The sequence below is a fragment of the Heterocephalus glaber genome, unplaced genomic scaffold (assembly GCF_053883595.1).
Source record: "Heterocephalus glaber isolate CG9 unplaced genomic scaffold, H.glaber_assembly_v1.0 deba00001538, whole genome shotgun sequence".
NCBI classification, from domain to species: Eukaryota; Metazoa; Chordata; class Mammalia; order Rodentia; family Bathyergidae; genus Heterocephalus; species Heterocephalus glaber.
Window position 1 is genome coordinate 7,389,520 of NW_028258333.1, and position 22,621 is coordinate 7,412,140.

General features: G+C 36.2%; 1 pseudogene; it reads right to left on the reverse strand.

The window, feature by feature from the left end:
• Positions 1–290: 290 nt before the first annotated feature.
• Positions 291–1,075, reverse strand: LOC147824477 (mortality factor 4-like protein 2; annotated as a pseudogene).
• Positions 1,076–22,621: the final 21,546 nt, after the last annotated feature.

Here is a 22,621-nt window from a genome sequence, read left to right on the forward strand (position 1 = left end):
TCTGGGAGAAACTGACATTGTCAGCCATTTTTGCCTATTCTCAAAGGCTTTCTTCTGAAATCTGGGTAGAAGTGTCTGTGATAGCATAAGTCTTTTTTTTTCTTTCTTTTTTTTTTTTTTTGAGCTGCAACCCCTTTTTATTTTCTCTGTTTAAAATCAAAACAAACATCAACTCTGATAAACACTAACATCATCAAAGTACATCATTTGTACAAGAGAAGGACTAGGAACAAAAACATGTTGACAGAGATCCAAACAAGGGTGAGGGCGCCTCACGCCGCTTTCCAATGTTACTCAGGAGGGGCCACTTCATAATCACTGGCACTAAACAAAGTTGCTGAATTCTTCACCAGATATTTGAGGAAGTCATGAAGATAATTTAATAATAAAGCAAGGCTCTTCTCATCCTGAGGTGTGTAGGCTGACATCGCTCCAATTCATACAGATAGTCTCAGTAGATGTGGTGCTCCATACACCTGAGACCTGGGTGGATCAGGGTGATTGGCAAGGATCTCAGTGCACTGTGGTCTCTCAAATCTGTAGAGGAGCTGAGTCCCCAGCATCACACTGAAGTGTTCTTTTATCCCTGCTACAACCTCGTTAACAGCATATTTCTTATTATCTATATTTCCTTGAGATTTCTTATAGTTTGCTTAGTCCTCTAGAATGGAATCCACATTCTTCTTGGCAGGAAGGTAAAAGAGCTGTTTCTCTCTGGTAATTAAGTCCCAGTCATTAACAAGCCATGGTTTTAGCTCTTCGGGGATCTTTACTTTAACTTCAACTCTGTTCATAAATGTTTCTTAATTTTCACAGTAGGATCTACCCGGGCCCTCTTCTTCTGAGGAGGCTGAGGTGTCTCACTGGTACTGCCACCATCTCCATTACCAGGGGTTTTCTGTTCTTTTTTGTTTTCACTTCAACATTTTTCTGCTGCAGACCAGATGTCCTCTTTCCTGAAGCAGACCCTCTCATCTTTCCCTCTGCATATTGCTCCTGATTGGCTTTTTGAAGTTCTCACTGTTTCTGTAGATTGGTGTCCACATATTTGAGTATTCTGCTTTCTGGAACTCATTTGTCCCAATTTTTTATTCCAACCACTCTAATGTATAAAGTATTTTACTTGTTTGTCCTTTATGGAAACCTTTACACACTTTGCTTCATAAAGAAGAGGCCCATGAAAGCACAGTACTCATTCATCCTCCTGGAATTTGGGCTTCAGGTCCTGTTTGGGCGCCATTTATAAGTGATTCGCCACCTCCTTCTCCCGCCATCCCCGACTACTGCCCCTTACTCTCTTGATAGCATAACTCTTACATTCTGGATGCCTGAAAAATCAACACCACATAGCTGTTGCCATGGAGCACTAACAACTCTAGCAGTAGCTGGGCCCCTTGGACTACAGTTGCAGTGGCATGGGAGGGCCTGTATGACTGAATACTGGCAAAAGCTTTCCTATAAAGCCTTCAGTGATCAGGATCATTGATTAGAATCACCCTGGGATTCCCTTCTCAAGGCAAAGTCAAAGGAGATTACACTTTTAGACTCTTGAGCCTGAGCTTGTGGCAACGGGGAGTCTGGTCATGTCCTGAAATGCATTCAAGACATCTTTCTAATTGTAATGATGCAAAGTAAAGGTAAGTCTCCAATTTATGAATGAATTCTGTTCTGACATAAGTTCAGAAGTCAGATTCATTTGTAATCCAACAAAGTATTTCTTATACAATATATCTGTGAATCTCATATAGTACACCTGCGAAAGTTCAAAACTCAGGTGTTTATAAGTCAGAGACTTACTGTATTCGACTCCTTTTAATGCTAATCTTTTCAACAGCAACAATGCCATTGACCTCAAATTGGCAGATGCTCTGTTTCTGGTAAAACTGCAAATGTCTCACATCTTTTGGCTATTCTTTTTGCTTCTGATTCTCACTGTCAGTCTGATTAAAGGCTTCTAACAGTACTTCTATCAAAGCTGGATTTTGGGCCACAGCATCACGAAATTCCTTTGCAAGGCTAATTAGTTGATCATCCTTAATCTTAATTTCTGAGAAAATCTCAGGACCTTGACAACGTGCAAACAATTCTTTCAGTCAGAGTGTGACACACATGGCCTCTAGTGCACTTCCCAATAGCATCTTCATTTCCAATTGAAACCTCATGAGCCATGCCTTTATTCTCTGCATTCCTAAAATCATTCTTATCTTCAAAGCCCCATTAGCCTCTGCTGACAGAAATCTAGGGTTTCTCCTGACTGCTTCTCCAAATTTTTCAAATGCTTCTTGGAAGCCTGGTTCAAAGTCTTCTAAAAGACATGCTCAGGTACAATCACAGCAAGAGCCTCACTTCTTTGGTACCAATGTGCTGTATTAGCTTTCTCCATGCAGGACACAGTACCAGAAACCCACAACTGAAAGGAGGAAAGATTTAATTTGGCTCTTGTTGAAAGGGAATTCAGTTCATGTTCATTTAAATCCAAGGCAGAAATGACTTGTGGAGGGGAATAGTAGAGGAATCTTGCTCAACCCACAGCATGTAGGGAGCAGAGAGAGAAAAAAGGGAGGAACTGGGAGCAAAAATACAGCGTACCAGGTCAGGTGCCCATTGAACTACCTCCAACTCCACCTCTGAACAGATGAGGTTTGGGGGACTTTTTAGATATAAAACATAACAAGGAGTCTATCAGTTTATAAAGAAGATTGGCTGAAAAAAATATATTTAAGATTCTGTGCTTTAAGATCCCTTCATGGGAATAATTGGTTGACTAATACAAATTATAATTTAAAATTTAGTTGAAAACAAATTTAGCATAATTTGAAGATAACTTCAAGTATCTGTATTGACATACTTTAAATCATATAATAGTCCTTTACTTTTTCTCCTTTTCAGATATGCATATTCATGTACATTCTCTGAAAGGATGTTTCCCATTCAAACTATATTTCAAATTTAAATTTGTCTTTGCATATGGGATTTGAAAGATGCACCACTAACTTGGTCATAGATTTTCCAAAATGATTGGACACATCTCATTTACATATTGAATAACAGGGTCTAGTTGCTGCCTAATAAATATAACTTATATTTAGCTCCTAGAACCAGGACCGCATTTCATTTAACTGTAGCTCTTCCTAATTCAAAAAAAAAAAGTGCACGACAGTCCCTAGTAAGATTTGGTTAGTTTAACCAGTTAATGATATTTCTTCTTCTTACTTTTTTGTATCTACTCTGCCACCTCCTCTGTGTGCACATCAACCTTTTCAGTTTGGTTGAAAAATAATATTCAGCAAGCCTCAAAAGTTGATAACTAAAGAAAAAGAAGATGCCATGGCCTTCACTTCTGAGGTCACTTATTTCACTAGTCTGCCTTCCTATCATTAGGAAGTAATATCTGATATCTACAACCTAAAGAAATAGAGGTTTAATTTGACTTACATTTTCAGGGGGTTAAGTTCATGGTTAGCTGGTTGCAAGGAAGAAACATCATGGTGTAAGGGTACAGATGACTAAAGCTGCTTAGTTCTTAGTGACAATGAGGCACAAAGGAGAAGGGATGCCAGAGAGGAAGGGGAAAGGGAAAAGATAGACCCGAGGACAAGCTCCCAAGACCCACCAATGCACCCATACCCAGAAGTGAATCAAATTGACACAATCAGGCTTAAACACCATATATATATACCTTTGCTTATTTGTCCCTAGCTTTTCTCTGTATCATAGGTGTCAATACTTTGAGGTGGTTGCATTTCCTACTTGAAAATAACATTTAATTCAGAAGAAGTGATTAAATACCAATTTGGATCAGAATATTGTTTTTAAATGAAGAAAAATTGGGTAAACATGACTTAAAAATATTATATCTTCTATTCAAGTTTACCACAATAAGAAGACCATTAATGTTTTTAGTTACTGATTTCAATAACTTAAACTAGTTAGAGCAGGTGATGTCTTTATTTCCAAAAGATATCATTACTTAAGGAACTAGCATTCCTTTGGAGAAAAAAGAATTTGTCTTCTGATCTTGAATATGATAGAGAGAAGGAATGCCAGGAGGTGATTGGAGATACTCAACTTAGTGTAATAATAAAATACTAAGGAGGACTGGCTCTCCAACTAGATGTGAAAGACTGAAGCTCTGTGTACTTTAAAAAGCTTGTACCTTCAACATTACTATATTCTCCAAAGTAGCTCATAGACATTAAAAAAATTTATATTATGTATTTATTAGGAGTTTTACAGGGAAATTTTATATAATACATTAAATAATAAATGCGTAATTTGCTAACACAGCTAAAAAATACAGTGTGTTGTTCTAGATTTTATACATTAAAATATGATGATGTGATCAATATCCAACTTCTTAAATTGTCTTTTACAAATATTCCTTATTTTCTCTTGATTCAGTCTTATGCCCTCATCAACTACTTCTGTTTAGCTTACGTACAAATACTGGAAATCATCTACATCAAACCTCATTCATTTTACAAATGTCAAAACTAAAGGTCAGTTTGATATATACAGGTCTAAGGGTCTGTGCGTAATTACTGATGAAGTTGACAACAAAATGCAGGATTGACTTGATGTTTTGTTTTGTAGTATTTACAAGTTTGTGTGTGCACACACGTGTGTGTGTTTGTGTGCATGCTTGTGTGTGTCCATGTGTCCATCTTGAATAATTGAGAAATAGCTGGAAAGAAAATGAAGAATGAAACCATATAAAATTCTTCATGGAAGTGTCTTGTGGAAGATGCAAAACATTTCTTGAGTTTAAACAAAGAAATCATTTTTTTTCATTATAATCCTTTTCTCCCCAAGTAATCACTTCTTCTTTATATCTTGAATAAGAAACTTATTTGTTCCTATCAGAAGTGGTTGATTTTATTAGAAGTTTCCATCTTTATACAGATTTAATTTTTCCCAAAACATACTAGATCCTGAGTATAACAGCTTTGCAGTGGAGACTGTATACTCTTCACCATTTGTTTTTTAGAGAATTCTCATGAACTACTGAAAACAGAAACTCCAGTTTTGGAAGTAGTACACATATGGTAAAAGAGAATTCATCCTCAGGATAATGCGTGTATTTTATTTTTTGTTGAGATTTCTTCCTGTTTAATTCTCAGTTCTGCAATGACTAGCTCTGAATGTGGTGTATGAAAATATGCCAGTGGTAGAGATCTGCCTTCTTCAGTGCAGAAAAGAGGTCAATCCAATTATCTATGAAGAATGTAAACAATGAAGTGGACTGAAACCAGTCTTATTTGCATTAATGTCACAGTCTGTAATTTGGAACAATTATAATGGGGCTGCTCTAAAATTGATAGCTCACGTTTTGTACATGTCCCTTGATACACCACTGCCTGAGACATGTCTTATCAGGCTTTTGTAGATGAGCTTCAATCATTTTGGCTAACTGATTTTTTTATAGTAGATTCATAAAGAATTTTCCAGAGATTATTATTCTCTGAATTCTTCCATTTCCAAGTGTGTTCATTTGCACTTATAGCTTCATAATTAAAGATGAATTCAATAGATGAAGAATTTTTAGTCATACATTTTCTTTATTATCATGATGTGCCAATTCATTGCTTTGTGGAATAGCAAACTGCTCTCTGCACCTGATGATTATCTGAACTTCATCATCTGTTTTTTGTGGAAATGTAAGCTGTTTTTATTTTGTGAAAATAGTTAATTTTTATGTTCCCCATTAATAGATTATTTTAGCAGATTTAGAATTCCAAAAAAATTAGAACACAGAATTCTCTTTTGCCTTACTCACTTCCACCCAGCTTTCCCTATAATTAACATCTTGCATTAATGCATTACATTTCTTACAATTGATAAGCAAATATTGAGAGGTTATGTTTACACTGAAGCCTATACCTTATACTCAGTTTCACCCTTGGTGAAAATTCGGGGATTGACAAATGTACAAAGGCATAAATTGACCATTTCAGGGTCATACAAAATAGATTTGCTCCTCTGAAAATCATTTCTGCTCTATCTATCAATCCAATTCTTTCTATTGTTCAAACCTGGAAAAAGTGATTATGGAAACCACTGCATGCTTATGGGCTTGAATAGTTTTTTCTTTTCCAGAATGTCAGGTACTAAGATCATAAAGTATGAAGCTTTTTCCGATTGACTTCTTTTACTTAGTAATATGCACTTAAATTCTTCCATATCTTTTTATGCCTTCATATCTCATTTGTTTATAGTGCTGCACAATATCCTATTGTCTGATTGTAACATAGTTTATGTGTCCACCTACTGAAGGATATTTTGGTCGATTCCAGGTTTGGGCTATCACGAATAAAGCTGTGTGCAGATTTTTTTTATGGATGTAATTTGTAGTTCATTTTGTAAATACCAAAGTGTGTGATTGCAAGATCATATGATAATATATTTAATTTTGTAAGAAACTGACAAATTGCCTTCTAAATTGATTGTGCCACTTTTTTTATTCTCATAAATAATGGAATAGTATTTCTATGCTCCAAATCTTTGCTTGTCTTTTGTTTTGTTATTGCTTTGAATTTGGGCTCTTCCAATATTGTGTAGTAGTATTGCATTGCTGTTGTTACATTTCCAATTACTAAATGATACATGATGTTGAACATCTTCCCATATCTGTGTTTGCTTTCTGCATATGTTGTTTGGGAAAGGATTTGTTTAAAATTTTAGCCACTGTTTCCATTTTTTTGTTTTCAAGCTTGAAGAACTATTTGCATATTTTGGATAAAACTCCTTTATCAAGTATTTGCTTTGCAAGATTTTCCCTGAATTAGTGGCTTGTAATTTTATTCTTTGAAAGTGCCTTTCCCAGGGAAGCAAATTTTAATTAAGTAAAATCATCAATTTTCCTTTGACATCTTGTGCTTGTCTTGTGTTGTATAGTGATGCCTCACTTTATGAATTTAATTCATACCATGATTCTGAGGAAGATGGCTGCAGTCTTCCTCATCACCCAATGAAGAGTTCACAAATGGAAGCAAAATTTTGCCCAATGCTTCCATTTGTAAACTGAATTGTTTGTGAACTGAGGCATTATTGTACATGTTTGAAAAATCATTGACAATTCCAAGGCATTTTAATTTTCTTCTATGTTATCTTCTACACATTTTATAGCTTTGCACCTTAAACTTTGGTCTATGATGCATTTTTATTTAATTTTATGAAAATGGCATAAGAACTATGTCAAAATTTAGTATTTTAAATATCACAATATCCAGTTGTTTTAATGTAATTTATTGAAAATTTATACTTTTCTCCATTGAATTGCCTTTGCTCTACCATCTTATATCAGTTGATTATATTTATGGAAGTTGGTTTCTGTCCCATTGATCAATCTGTCTATTCTGTCACAGTAAAACACTGTCCTGATTTTTGTAGCTCTTCAGTAAGTTTTTGAATTTGAATAAAGTCAATTATTTTTGTTCTCCCTCAATACAGGGCAAGGTATTTTGAGCCTTTGCCTTCCCATATAAATTTTAGAATCAGATTCTTAATACTCTCAAAATAATTTGATGAGATATTTATGGAGATTGTATTGAGTCTACTGATGAAGTTGGAAATAACAGGTATTATGTAGATAATGAGTCTTCCTATCCATGAATATAGATATCCATTTGGATCTTCAATTGATTTTCAAAAAGAATCTAATAGTTGTGTTATAAATTTATAATCTATCATTTAAATTTTAAACTTAATGCTTATTTTTGTGTTTTATAACTATTGCACAGAATAATAATTTTTAATAAGCCTGCTTTATTACTTTTTGTCCTTTAGGGATTTTATTTCAGGAATCTCTCTTTTTCTCTGTGTTTTTCTTAAATACATTAGTATCCTTGTCTTCATTTATTTTTAAACGAAAACTATTATTTCTCTCCTATACAGCTATTAAGACAATACCATTATTTTCATTTGCCCTTGCATTTTTTAAATTTTGGCTTCATTTCTAAATTTTTTTCTTTCATTTTTACTTTGTCTTGAGTATTCTTTCTTCTTTCTTTAAGTCTTTAGACCAGTAATTTCATTTTGAAGTTTTCTTTTTAAAAAGTGATTTATGCTATTTATTTATGAGCAAATATTCTGTTATCTCTTCCATTATTTTCTTTATGGCTTTTATTTTGTATGTAATTTATATTACAGTCACAGTATTTTTTTGAGTTTTTCAATGCTTCTATTGTCTACTGGGATCTTATTATGTATTTGAATGAAATTATTTTTGTTAAGGATTTTAAATGAAATAAACTTTTCTGTATCTTTATAAGTAAGATAAAGGGTAAGATGACTTCATCCATTGCTCTAAAATGCTCATTTGTGTCATTTTCACTTAAGTAATCAAAAAAAGTCCTCTATCATTCCTGAGAGCTGCCTTCTCTGCTTCCTCTCTTACTTTTGTCTTTTATCTTTTTTTTCTTTGCCTGTATATTTTGCTCATCTTCCCTTCAGCATTGATCTCAGTGATGGAAGAAGGCCTGGATCTCACACTGCTTTCAGAATGGCTGAGGATCCTCTCATTCCATGTGCCAGCTGAAATCTCCTGTACCCTCCTACTCCCATTTTGAACTGCTACTCTCAGTGATGTCTGTGCTTTCCATAGAGGAGGCTTCTCTATTTCCATGTCCACCAGACACCTCTGCTGTCCGCATGCTTCCTCAGGCTAACAGAGTCACAGCACAAGGGGAATGGTGTGCCCTGCTTTGCCCTTTCCATCTACATATTGAAATCAAATTTTATAGTGGACACCATCTTTGGGTTTCCTTGTGACATCCTACTTTCTATATTTTCTTGGATGACAAAAGAGGCTCAGAAGCTATGTCACTCTTGCCACCATCTTTGCAAAATTCATCCATACAGTTTATAATATTTTTGGACTTTTTCATGGCTTACGTTGTGTCACTTCACCACTGGTTTTCACTTTTTTTCTCATAATGCAGCATTTCTTCACATATTCAATCAATGAATATTTATTGAGTACCAGGCATTTTAGGCACAGCAAATTTCAAAAAAGGAAAATTTGTAACATTTATCAACAAAAATTGTTGGCAATAGAATAAGAAAATAAATGAGCACCAACTTATCAGAAAATGATAAGAACTATGAAGAAAAAATGAAATTGAGTGTGCAAGATTAAGACTACAGGGAGATAGAAAACTTGATACTATAAATAGAGTACACAGGATAGACTTTCCTGAATATTTAAACAAAGACTTGAAAAAAGCACTATGAGTCTTCTGGGAAATTGGGTGCATATTGTTAATAGGAAGCCAAGTCTTGCAACAGTGATGAACTGGCCCCTCACTCCTTGGTTCTGTTTTTTGCATTTGATGAAAGAATTTAGTCATGACACATAGGTTGCTGTGCAGAATAATGGGAGTAATTTAATGTAAAGAAAATACAGAGCTACACCTTCAAGCAAGAAGGCAGGCAGTGTCACAAAGACATTTGCACTGAGTGAGACTGTTGATGTTAATTTATGCACACCAAAGTGACTCCTCTGATTCAAGGAACGATGGTGATTATGAAGTTTGCCAACATTTTCTTAGATTTACTTGGAATGTGTATACCTTTCACATGGTCAATGTTCCCTCAGGGCCCTTAATTATATAAGATTCTAAATCAGGTCTCAGCCCAAGGAGGAGGGTCTTTAAAGAATTTTGTCCTTTTTGATGTCATTGGGTGTGGGCCATGGCTACTCAAAGTACTGTGTGCCCAGTTTTTGGAAATCGACAAATCATACAGGGTCTCACAGCTCATAACGATTTTGGATTCTTTTCTCAGTAAGATGGACAGCTACTGTACAACATGGTGCAGATTTGTCAATGATTTGGCTTCAGTTTGATAAGATATCAGTTTTTTAAAGAATTCAGTCAGGAAGGCAAAAGCAATGTAGATAAGAGCGACCAGTTATTTATCTAAAACATGAATCTAAAACAGAGGTGATAAAGTGGGAATGATGGCAGAAGGTGAAATAGAAGTAATGAATGTTGCGAATTTGAACGTTCTTCAAAAGTGTCCAGCTTAGGTCTAGGATGGTGGTCTTTATATGAGGAAGAAGAGCTGAGTTCACATCCACATCCAACATGGAAGTCCTCCAAGTGGGGTGCCTGAATCTAGCATATAATTTCCAGTCTCCGTTTTGATATCAACTTGAAGAAATATCACCCAGTCACTCCAAAATAATAAAAGGGTTACATTTCCTTGCATCTTTCTGAATTAATTTAAAAGGTAAATGAAAAACGACACCAATATCTCTTCCAATATCCTCTTTACATTGCTTTCAAATGTCCTCATACTCGTGAATCTCAGGGGCCTCTCATTTTCTAACTTCAGAGGCCTTTTGGTTATTCCCAGCTGAAACAGGTTATCTTACGTACTCTGCTGTCTTTACTATGCAAATAGATGCATTTCTTTCAGAAGTTCCCTCTCTCCTTCAGGCTTCCTGTGTATTTGCTGCACATGTACTTCTACTACAAAGCCCACACCTGAAAGGCAGGGCCAATAGGTAAAGGTAGCAAAGAGAGGGAGGGATGGACTCAGAAAACTGAGCTAAGAAAGTGAGCAAAACAGCTTTCCTTTATCCAGTGGCTAGACATATTAAACACATTAAACACATTAATTTTTTTCCCTACCTTCTTTCCCTGTTTCCTTCTGTCTTTGTTACTTTTCTCATTGCTGAGACTCTATACCCAATACCCACAATTTAAAGGAGAAAAGGTTTATTTTGGCTCACAGTTTGTAAAGGTTTCAGTCTACAGTCAGCTTGCTCCATGGCAGGATGACAAGGCAGAGGAGGATGGCAAAGGAAATGTGCCTTCATGGCATGGTAGCAGGAAGCAGAGAGAGATCAAGGGACGAGAGAGGGAGATACACTTTTCCAGTCCACGACCCAGTGATCCCCTTCCTCTGACCAGGTTTCACCTCGAAACATCATTTTTAACTATACACTCATCAGTGGACAGATCTACGGAGAGTATCACACCTCTGTGATCCAATCACCTCCCTAAAGCCCTAAGCTCTTATGAGTGCCTAAGGCTTTGGTGGGAATGTAGATATAATCTCTCTCTCTCTCTCTCTCTCTCTCTCTCTCTCTGGTTCTCTTTCTTTTTATTTCCTCTCAGTTTTAAATGTGCCAGATCAAAGTTTTGTTTTTGAAAAAATAATTTCTGGTAGTCTAATAAATTAAAAAATGAAAAGATATTTTTGCTTTTTTAAAACTAGCAGATATAAAGACTTACGGGGAAAATAATGAGATTCTGCAATCCTAGTTCAGTGACATTGTATGAACTATGAATCAAAAATTAGAACCCTAAAATTCTGACATCTTTGTCCTCCTGCCATTCTGCTCCCTACAGCCATGCATTAAAAATTTTCTCAACAGTTTCCAAAATAATAGGACAGGGAACTTTAGAAGAATGGGTGGGAGTAGGGTGGTATCTTCTTAGTTTAGAGCCTTGTGGGTAAAATCAGAGAGGGCAAAGAAATTAAACAACAAGAGGGGAAGAAGGTTGGACTCTCCAAGTACAGAATATTACTTTTCTTCTATAAAATTTTGAAAACTGGGAGCACCTTAAAGCATTCGATGAGATGATGTTAGAAATTTTTGGTAGCATTTTCCCAGAGAAATATTGAGAATTGCTCTATGAATTTTCTGCAGAAAGTAAAGAAAAAACCTGTTCTGAGCAGAAATGTAGTTAAGGGACAAATCAAAATTTATTATAAAGGAGATCTCATTTTTATTGATGTTTGATGTCAATATAGGTCATTACCTGAACTTAGGTGACACAAGGATCTCACAGTTTAGTCGTTCCTTCCTACATTTACATACTTTGCTACGGAAGATATTCTGAAATGTAATTTCCAGGTTGGCCACTGACAGGTTAGTATTTAACTCTAATGGTAGAAAGACAACAGTTAACAATAGGAATTTAGCCATTCTCACCAAAAACAGGATTAGACAAAATAAACCTGGTATAGAGGGCACGCACTTAAGTTGTTTAGCTCAGATCAAGTTATGAACCAAAAATCACTGGTTCTATGCAGCTTTGAAGTAAATTTTAAATATCACTTTTCCCACACCCAGTTAATACATGTGAGACAGAATGATAAGGATGGATAGTCTGATCCAGGGATGAGGCTTGTTTATCCAGGTGTATCTCTAAAGTTTCACATTTTTCAGGATAAAGGTAAGTAAGTATCTTTAACCTTTATAGAATTCCTGAGATCACCTGAGCAGATATCTAACTATTGCTCCAATTTATATACTACAGTCATGAAAACCACCTGGAAAGGGCTTGAAGGGGTCGAAAATTAGAATAGCATTGTCAGTAGATGGAGGCCAGAACTAAATAAAATCAAGTGAAAAATGGAATTTTTGTAGAATTTCCCCCAAAAAAGGTATTAGTTAGGAAAGTCACACCCATTGTGCACTTATAAATAAGATTGTTCTAAATATGGAGTCTGTACTGGCCCCTTGTTGAACCCAGCTAGCGGAGCTACATATGAAAGAGCTTTACTGCCCATCACATCTGGCTCTACTGCCCATCACTCTGAATTTTCGGTGTCTTTCCCCAGAAGTTTAGTGAAAACCCATATTAAGCAAATGGCCTCTGCCAACAGGGCTGGGCTTTTAAGGATCTATCCTTCCTAGTCCAAAGGAGAGTTCACTGCAAGATGAAAAGAGCACATGATGGGAGGACCTCCTATCAGTGACAGAACACAAGTCAGTCATTGCCTTTAATGGGAATTACTGAAAGCACTTAGAATCCAGCCATACAAAGTTGTCTCCTGAAACAAGAGGAGGAACAAGAGGAGAGGAAACTAGGTCTCCTACTCACTATCCACTTTGGATAGCATTGATACAGTATGACCTGATAGATGGAAGCACCTTTAAAACACTTAAGCAGAGAATTGAGCTCTGCTATGACTCAGCCCCTAGTTTTACCAGGGTCTCAAGCTCTGTCCTGATGGTCCCTTCCCCATCTCTAAAAGACTATGTTCACTTGGGTGATCAGTTCCACATCACAGGGATGGAGAAGGTGCCAAGCCATGGAAATGCGCAGTGAAAAATCTCATTACTATTGGAGAATGGAAAGAAAGGTACTAGAGACAGCTAGAAACTCTCCCTCAAATAGAAATATCCAGCAGTTCAAAATTAAAAACAATAAGTTAATATTCATTCAGCAGACTCAATATATTTTATATCTATACATAAAAGAATAGTGCCATGAAAAATATTTCACTTTTTATGAATGGAATAATCAAAAGATGTGAAGTATTCCTCAAAAGAAGAGCACAATGTCAGAGAGAGGGAGAAAAAAAGAGAGAGAGAGAGGGAGGGAGAGGGAGAGAGACAGAAAGAGGTAAATGTAACTTGAGGTTAAATTATTAAACTGAGATAGTGAGGTAAAAGCCATATATATATGTGTGTGTGTGTGTGTGTGTCTGTGTGTGTTTGTGTGATGATAATCAATAAACAGTTCCTTAACATCTCTATTTCTGCCTTTCTCCTAAATTCTGATCTATGGACAATATTTCTAGCATGTAAATATAAGTTTATTTTAGCATATTTTCATCATCTTATTTTTTTATTCCTTGGCTTAGAGGAAGTAAAATATGAATATTTCATATCATTTTATTGGGAAAGTTTTACATATCAAACAGCTTTCTCTGGATGATCTCTTGCTATCTATAATTTTGGACATGATAACAACTACAAAACACTTTTTTTCTTTTTAATGTCATTATTGTACATTCCTTATGTGCTGTCGAAACATAAAAGAACAATATAGAAGATGGAAAAGGGAGAGATACATATGATACTTAAGTTAGAGGGACTTCAAATCAATTTTCACAGCTCTGACTGTACTGGCAGAAAATGAATTATTTAAGTGTTTAGGATAAATTGATATATTTATGGAATTTTAAACAGTATCTGTTCTGAACTCCCACATATAGTGAATTTAAATCAATTTTCCCTCTGATTTGGAAGAAAATGTTTTTTCCCTAATAGAAATGTGATCTGTGAGAGCACCCCAAGTAGTAGATAATTCCCATGCTGCCCAAATGCTTAAATGGATTTGAGGCATGAGTTCAGCTTGAAAGCCATTTGGATACAGCAACCAGCTACACAATTGCTAGCGCACACAAGGGAAAATGCAGAAAATGAAATTGTTGGCAAAGATAATTACTGTGAGTGCAGTCTGATAGCAGGAGGCTTCACAGAGTACCACATTGTCTATTGTTAGCCAGTAAAGATGCCGTGCATTGTGTTCAATCTGGAACAAAGGGGTAATAGCAGAAGACACCTCAGTGAATTGAGTAATAAAACTGCAAAGATTGGTTCTATTAATGTCACCAAGAAGTTATAACCTGAGCAAATTGGCACAGTGGGCAGAATAGTAAGTCGGGCAAGGGTGCTGATCCTGTGGTTAGAATGACATGTTTAGGACTGGGTAACGCTGTTGGGTTTCCTCTCAATCTGTTTTTTTGTTCCAATGACAAAGGACCAATGAAAAGATAGAACAGTAGCACATAGAATATCTAATGCCAACTAAAAGTACAGGTCAAATCTCACAATGGAAAAATGAGAGCTTAATTTTCAATTTGGCAGAAAATGAAGGGATAAAACAATGAATTTTGATATAGAGGTATAATCATCAGCACCATATTCAGAATGCATTCAACTGAACAATGCAGTCTAACTGAACTGGTGTGCATGGTGAAAACGACCTGGCACTGACACCCTAAGGTAAGGTATGGAAACATGAAGGGATAGAATTTGTAAATCTTAACTGATTAAAAATGTTAGATTTTACAAAAAAAACTTAAATTGGAAGTCATTTCAACTTTCTGAAGCAAATACTAGTAGTTTGTTCAGTAATGAAATAAAGAGGTCACTATCCCAGATGCAGGAGCAATAAAAGGTACTATTGGAATTATGATTAATAAAGAAATAAACTGTAAATATATATATAAATATATGAGATGTTAACACATTTGACTATTTTAATAAAACCCTATATTTCAAAATTAATTGTTAAATGAAGTTTTTTGACTCATGTAAGAGGAATCATATATGGAAATAATAGAAAAGTCTCATCACTTGACTTTTTCAAATAATAGAAGACATCATGATACAATATTATTATTATTATTTCCCTTAAGATCTTGAGGCATTCAGCTGTAATAATATGCCCTAGTATTTTCTTTTCAAACTGGCTGACTTTTAAAATATCCTTTTATCTTTTGTTTACTGCTATGTAGGTTAATGGTAAATAAGAACATGTATTCATAATTCACGTTTATCAATACAATGTGGTGCTTTTCTCTGTCATTTTTATTTTGATTGTTTGACATTAAAATAGAGGCAATTTAGGATAAATGTTAGAGATGGACTTTAAATTTCAGGTGCAAGAAAGATCATAAGCACATCTTTCTTCCCTGATAAAATTCAATTAAAGTGAAAGAACTATAAAAAAAAGAAGTAATACAGAGGTACTAGGAAAACTTTCTAGGTACTACTGTCCATAAAAAAGAAAAAAATTAATTTGTTCCATCTGTAGCTTTTAAACAAATATGAGATATGCACGTGGATTCAGTCAACCTCTAAATCAGAGATATCATGACCTTGGAAACACATCCCAGTGGCAGAGAGAAAAACTCTGACACGTGATTTCAGAACAGCTGCTCCTGTGTCCAGTGTTGGTTGGGTATTGAGCATCCATGTCTGCCTTCAGGTAAAACCTCATATGCCGATTAACAAAAGAAGTGGAACATCTGCTCCTTCTAATATAACAAAATGAGACCAGAAAGAGAACAAAGCAAGGTGGTCAGGCAGCTGTGGGAACAATAAACAAAAGCTCCTACCTATGGAAAGCCAACCCATGGGGGATTCCGGCCACTCACTGCTGCAGGCTCTTGAACCAGGTCTTAGCAGGTGTCCTAGCAGATGAGCAAGCACATCCCACTGCTTCCACATCAACTTCTAAGGCAGTAGACAGATCCACAGATCAGCAGGAATCAAACACTCTTTGAAGAAGAAGAAGTAATGACATGTAAATATAAAGAAAAAGAGCTACTGAAACAGATGAAAAATTTGAAGAAAAAAAACAAAAACAAAAACAAAACCTGTTCCTTGTGCTAAAAGAAAGTTTAGTGTATATCTTAGTTATAAAATGACATAAATTATACAAAGCAAAAATCCTTTATACATTAATGATAAGTGCTACACCTAAATTCATGTGCTGAATAGCAGAATAGATGTGGCAGAAAGATTAATTATCATGATTATGGACTGAGTGATTTGACTTGATGTCAGTAAAAGAACTAAATAAATATATGTAAATAAACAAATCTCCAAAGAACATATGTATTTTTAAAAATGAGAGAAAGCGATATAATATACCCAGAAAATTCAATGTATTTAATATTAATTTTAGAACGGGAGAAAAGAGAGAAAACAATACAACGAACTACAGAAAAATTCTCTAGTGAGAAAATGAGTCATGTTTCCAGATTGAGAGTGCTAACATGATGCCCTCTGAGAGGATTCGCTTTCATGGACAGATGTTCTGTGGTCTGAAGAGTTGTTGAGGGCTGCTCTAGCTTGTCCCGGGAAAGCCCTCTGCAATCCATGCTGGGACTCAGACCGGAAGTGGAGCAGACGCTGCCTGACAGCCTTTGACTCCAGGCGGCCTCCTGCTCCCTCCAGCCCTGAGGTTCCTAGCAGTTTGCTGTCCACCCCCTCCTCTCAAGTCCTTCCTGGGTCGATGCTGGACTCAGCTGTCCCTGGTCCCTCTGTATTACTGTCACCACCTTCTAATGCTTGCCTCCACCTTCTCTCATTATCACAATGATCATAGATCTGTTTCTTCCTATAATTCTACTACATTTATTCAGTTACTTTTGTGAAGAGAAGAACCTCAAACTGTGACACAAAAACCTTAAGAAACTTGGTAATGCTTAATCATGAGGGTATAATTTACTGTACGAAACTGACAACAAGGATGAAGAGTCTACTATATCTTTTTCTCAATAACTTAGCAGCTAGAGAATATATAATTTTGCAAATTATATTTTTTCTCTTTTTCTCAATACCCTCCTCTCCCTTCAACCCCTCTTCTCTTTCCTTATTTACAGAAGATATGCTTACATTTTTTTCTTATTTTCTCATTTTTTTCTTTTTTCTTCCTTCTTTCCTCCCCTGTAGTTCCCCCTTTCTTTTGAAAAATTTTCTCTTATTTCAACTTTTGGGGCAATCCTATGAATTATTTTTTTTCTTACAAATTATATAATGTTGGTGATGATGCTCCAAAAGAGCCAGATATACAGAAAAGTAAAGTATAAATAATACCTAGAAATAAAATATAAAGAACTTCTGCAGCATAATCTGTCCAAGTAAATAATATATTTCATGAGACATATATTTAACTTCATAAATTTTATTGTTGTGTATAAATCTTCAATTTTAGTTCTATTTTTTTCAAAAGTATAAATAACTCAATTTCAAAGACTCTTTACGTGCTTAAATAAAAAATGTTTGAGAAGTTAACTTGATTTTACTAAAACATTTAATGACAAGTTAACTAAACAGCTTTAACATTACTGATAAAATAGTAGAATTAAACTAGCAGAAAATAAAAACAATTCTCAGTCGCTATGCCTAAACACTGCCTATATCTTTTTGTATAATTGTCCAACCAGCATTTTCATCATCTTATTCCCAATAAAATCATAGAATTTCTTATTGAATGGTTTGATGAACTTAAATGAAGCATGCTGGCACAAGAGCAGCAGACCCAAACCCCAGAGAAATGTGTGCTTAAATCCTGCATCAGTACTTACCAGCAGGACGACCTGGAGGTCCATATTTAGCTTTTCCAAATACCTGCTCTTTTTTTCTGTGAATGGAAGTGGAGTCTCAGCTGGGCCATGACTTGCTCTAACGAATAGAAGTGGGTCAAGGACACTGCACAAGTCCACATCTAAGTGTTCAGCGTCCAGGCAGCTTAGGCGCACTGTTACAGTGTCCGGTTTTCGGTTTTAACTTCATTCATTTTTTTTTTTTTGCCTTCTTTTATTATTAATTTTATTGATACATTTTAGGTATACAATATAATGACATTCATCATTGGGATTTGTACCTTTACATAATCTCTCTTGGTTCTTATTTTTTGCCCCTTCCCCTGCCCTGCCTTCAACCCCTCCACCCCTCCCTATTTACATAGACTTTGTTTCCGTGTTTTTCGTTTTCTCATATTAATTAACCACGGCTCCTCCAATCCTCCGGCACCCACCCAGGACAGCCTGTGACTCCAGGGCTCTTGGCGCCGGTCCCTGTGGTCCCTGCACCTGCAAAGAGTGCAAATGCACCTCCGGCAGGAAGAGCTGCTGCTCCGGCCGCTCCCGGCTGTGCCAAATGCCCTCAGGGGTGCATCTGCGAAGGGGCTTCTGAGAAGCGCAGCTACTGCACCTGATCCTGCGGAGCCCTGCTCCCACGGGTATGGAGAACCACAGAAACCAACCTGGAATTTTGTTTTGTTTTGTTTTTTACAACTATGACCCTTTTGCTAAGTTCTTTTTTTTTTTTTTAATGAAGTTATGTGACAGAATAAAGTTGTTGACTTGATTCTGAAAAAAAAAAAAAATAAATAAATAAATAACTTCATTCATTTCTGTCTGTCTCCTGAATCTCAGGTCTACAGCTTTCTCTCAACACCCTCTTTTTTGAAAAGTTGTGTACTACTTTCAATAGCAAGTGCTCTGTACCCTGTCAAGAGATTCTCTTTCCGATGTTAAATCCCATAGCATAAATCTTGTTCCTTAAAACCTACTATCAGTTATGTATCATATTCCCACTCAGTTTTATCAGCAAAAAAGCCTTAAAACTCTGCCTGCATCCCTAGTATTCTATTTTGGGGAATCATAATCTAAAGAATATACAAACCTACCCTCCCACTCACCATCCCGGCGTATTCAGCAGAACTAAATGCATTCATTCATTAGGAGCTCACCTGCCCCATTAAAATGACTCGTGGAAGGACTGGAGTGTTCCTCAGAAAGGCTTCTGATTGCTCCTGTCAAATTCTCTGGGCTCCTGAGAAAGGTGTCATTGAACCCAGACCCCAGGAGCAGAGGGTCAAGAAACTGACAAAAAGAGGTAGAATTGGTCACACTAAACACATTTTTTTTTAAAAGTTAAGCTTTTCAAAAATATTGACCATGCTTTCTAGATAAAATAGTTACCACTGTCAAAGTATTCAAAGAATCCTTTGAAAGAAATGTCTTTTCGTTAAATGAATAAAAGATTACTTGTCTGCTTTGAGATGCATTGAACAGAGCGACAAAGATGGCGCCTTTTCCTTTTGTAACTGTCCCTACAGATCTGCATTCAGGTTACTGAAGTCCTAACCTCGTCCCAGAGCCAGCCTTTGCTTCCACATGCTGATTGTCAGTTTTGAGAATGGAGAATTTCTAGAAGAACGCTCACCATATTATGCTTTCCCTTCTAAACTGTTCCCTTAAGTAAGTAACTGTATAAGAAAGACAAATACACCTGGCAAAGATCTTTGTATGGTTTGTACGGTTTCAAATATGTGCAGATTTTCTTTTTACTTTCTTTCCATTCTATTTCTTTCTCTTAAACAGCATCAGTCTTACACTAATTTTGATTACTTGCTCTTCCAAAGAATTTATTCACTTTTTTTTCTTTTCCCACTTTCTTAATTAAGAAACTTGGAGGTGAAAGGGGATGAAACCATCCAAATTTTCTTATTTTTAAGAAAATGTAGGGTAGGCTGGTTAAATGACTCATCCTAGTAATTCAGCTCATTAGCAGAAATTGAGCTCAAATGCAGGTTTGGTGTTCACTCAGTGCTCCTCAGTTTTTATTAAATAGTACTCTGTAGTTTATTCTGTCAAAGAAATTTGACAGAACCATCTTACATTCCAATTCACAAAGAGATGATGTTCCAAGGTCTCATCGTCAAGCCATTCAACTTTCCTGGTAGATTAGAAAGACAAACAGTAAATATCTTTACAGATAAGAAAATTTGCTCAGAAAATTTTCTATATTTCAACATAGAAATAAACAAGAGGAACTGTGAACTTCCTGGTAACCTAGCAGGGTAAAGTATTATGTGTACCTGTACCTGCTCAACAGACCTTTTTGAAAACTGGGCAGAGGAGAATCTCAGGACAGTGGTTTTGTTCAATCCACTTTCACTGATTGCTTTTTTCTGCTGATCTCTAATTAACTGCTAAGAGGGTCTTTAGTGAACAATAATTAGTACTTACCTGGGAGCTGCTGCAGTCTCTTTCAGCAAATATGACTACTCAGGATATTGTCTAACTAATCCACTCTCCCCTTTAACACTTAGAAGCTTGCTTGTGGCCCTGTGTACTCACTGAAGGAGAAACTCATGGCTATTCAATGACTGCTGTATCCCTCACCTTTGGACTACTCTTATATATAACATATTCATTCTTCTTGGATAATTGGCATGATAGCTTGGCAGTAGTTTTCAGGCAATTTCCTATTCTCAAAGCAAAATTTTGAGTATTCATTTATTCAACATCTAGTTTCTGAGAACTTATTGTCATAGCTTTTGGCATGTGCTGGGGGGAAATATTGAGCAAGACTGACAAATGTCCCTGATTTTATGTACTTTTCAATATTTCCATAGGATAAGTGACTTAAAAACTGTATTAAGTTATATGATAGGAGAAGTGAAAAGTATTAATGTGGTTATTAACCTACTTTCAGAAATATCTCCCTAGAAGGAAGGGCTTTTAAATCAAACCCTGAGATACCAGGATAGCAAGTCAATAAGATCAGATATATAATTTTTGAGAGTCAATGTAATTAAAAACATGGGGTCGCTTCTTCAGAAGTTATTGTGAATTTCAAGAAAGCAAAAACAGAGCATTAACTCGAGTCTGCAACCTCAATGAGCCTGGGCTATGTCTGACTCACAGATCTCAGGAAAAGGAAGTAGGAATAGCATGTCTGCCAGGGGAGAAGGGAACAGCACGTATGAAACCCTGGCTTTAAGAGAGAGGATTTTGGATGTGACAAATTCAACAAGGATTGTCATTGAAGGAAAGAGCATGAGGAAATCTAATTGGTTGTGTGTCTTCCTTCCAAGGACATTAGGAAAATTGCAAAGTACCACATTCCAGGTACTATCTTCAATATTTCTATGAATTCAGTCATAAAGTTCTCACAGATTCTGTGGAGCAGACTCTATCATTCCCATTTTACAGATGAAGACTGAAAGGCAAAAAAGGAAGCACCTTACCATGTTCACATTAGATTCTATGTGAGAGGTGGACTTCCAGCCCATGCAGTGCACTTTGCCAGTCTAGATGTTCTCAGTAAAGAGCACTAGGTCCAGGCAGCCATAGTCCAAAGAAACCAGCAAGTCTGATTTTCATTTTCCCTTCACCTGTATGGGCGTGTCAGAAATTTTAAAAGAATCTTTTCTTCCTCTGATAGATTAATCTCATCTGCTGGTTTTTGATGTCTCTCGTGGGACTTCTTTTTCCTTTTAAGTAGGCCCCTGCTTTGAAGATTGGTGGCTTTGTATGTGGACTCTCTCTACTCAATTATGTCAACTCCTTTCCTCTGTATCTCAGGGAAACCCACAAGAAAGAGTTGGGGGACAACCACAATTGCAGCTGTGGTACCTCAGTATTCTGATGCACTGGGCCAGCTGATTGCTGTTCTGTAAAGGTCTGGCTGGCTTTTCCTCACCTCCATCCACACAGATTCCTCCTCCTCCTCACACCCTGCCTAGGGCGAGTATAGGAGTGATGTCTCCTTAAAGACCTTCTCCCTTTGGAAGTTAATTTTACTTAGGTTTCTTTATGCTCCCACGTCTCTCTTCAGTTTTTTAAATGGGTCTGTTTTGGTTACATGAAAGTTATTAACTCTTAAAATTTTCTACATGTGAAACAGTAAATGAAACCCATATATTTATGTCTGAAAAATGTTTTACACGTTCCCTGTTCGATAAAATTCCTAAAGGTAGCTCATATACACAGTTACAGTCAATAGTTGATATTTGTGAATTTTATTTCCTTTATATATGATAAGGTTGCATTCCTTTTTTGTTTTGGAGCTGATGTAACAATTAAATAAAGATATTTTACATGTTGTAGGTGTTCAATTACTTTAGGCACCTTGCACCAGCTCTTTTCCATAAACATTTGATTAATGTTGGAATTCCAGCCATTAGATAAGAAGGTGAAGAGGATGCTTTGGAAAGGCAGTGAGAGTAAAAGGCAGGGAGGATGTTAAGAACCACAAATGTTTCGGATAAGCACCTGCTTCCTATGATAAAGCTTCTCTATCAATATACGCAGGATGGGTTAAACCACTGGGCACTCTGGCACTGTTGATTCATTGTAGCCCTTAGATAATTGAATAAAAAGAATGAGAACCCACAGAAGTGGTCATCTCAATCCTGAGTATCCCATCCAGGGATTCTCAAAAAAGGAAACCAATTTAACATTACCACCCATACATAATATTAAGGACTTGCTACTGTGCAGTCATACACAGAGCCCAGATGGTTGTGTTCTGCTGGCTGGTTCAATAGTCAGCTATAGAATGTGT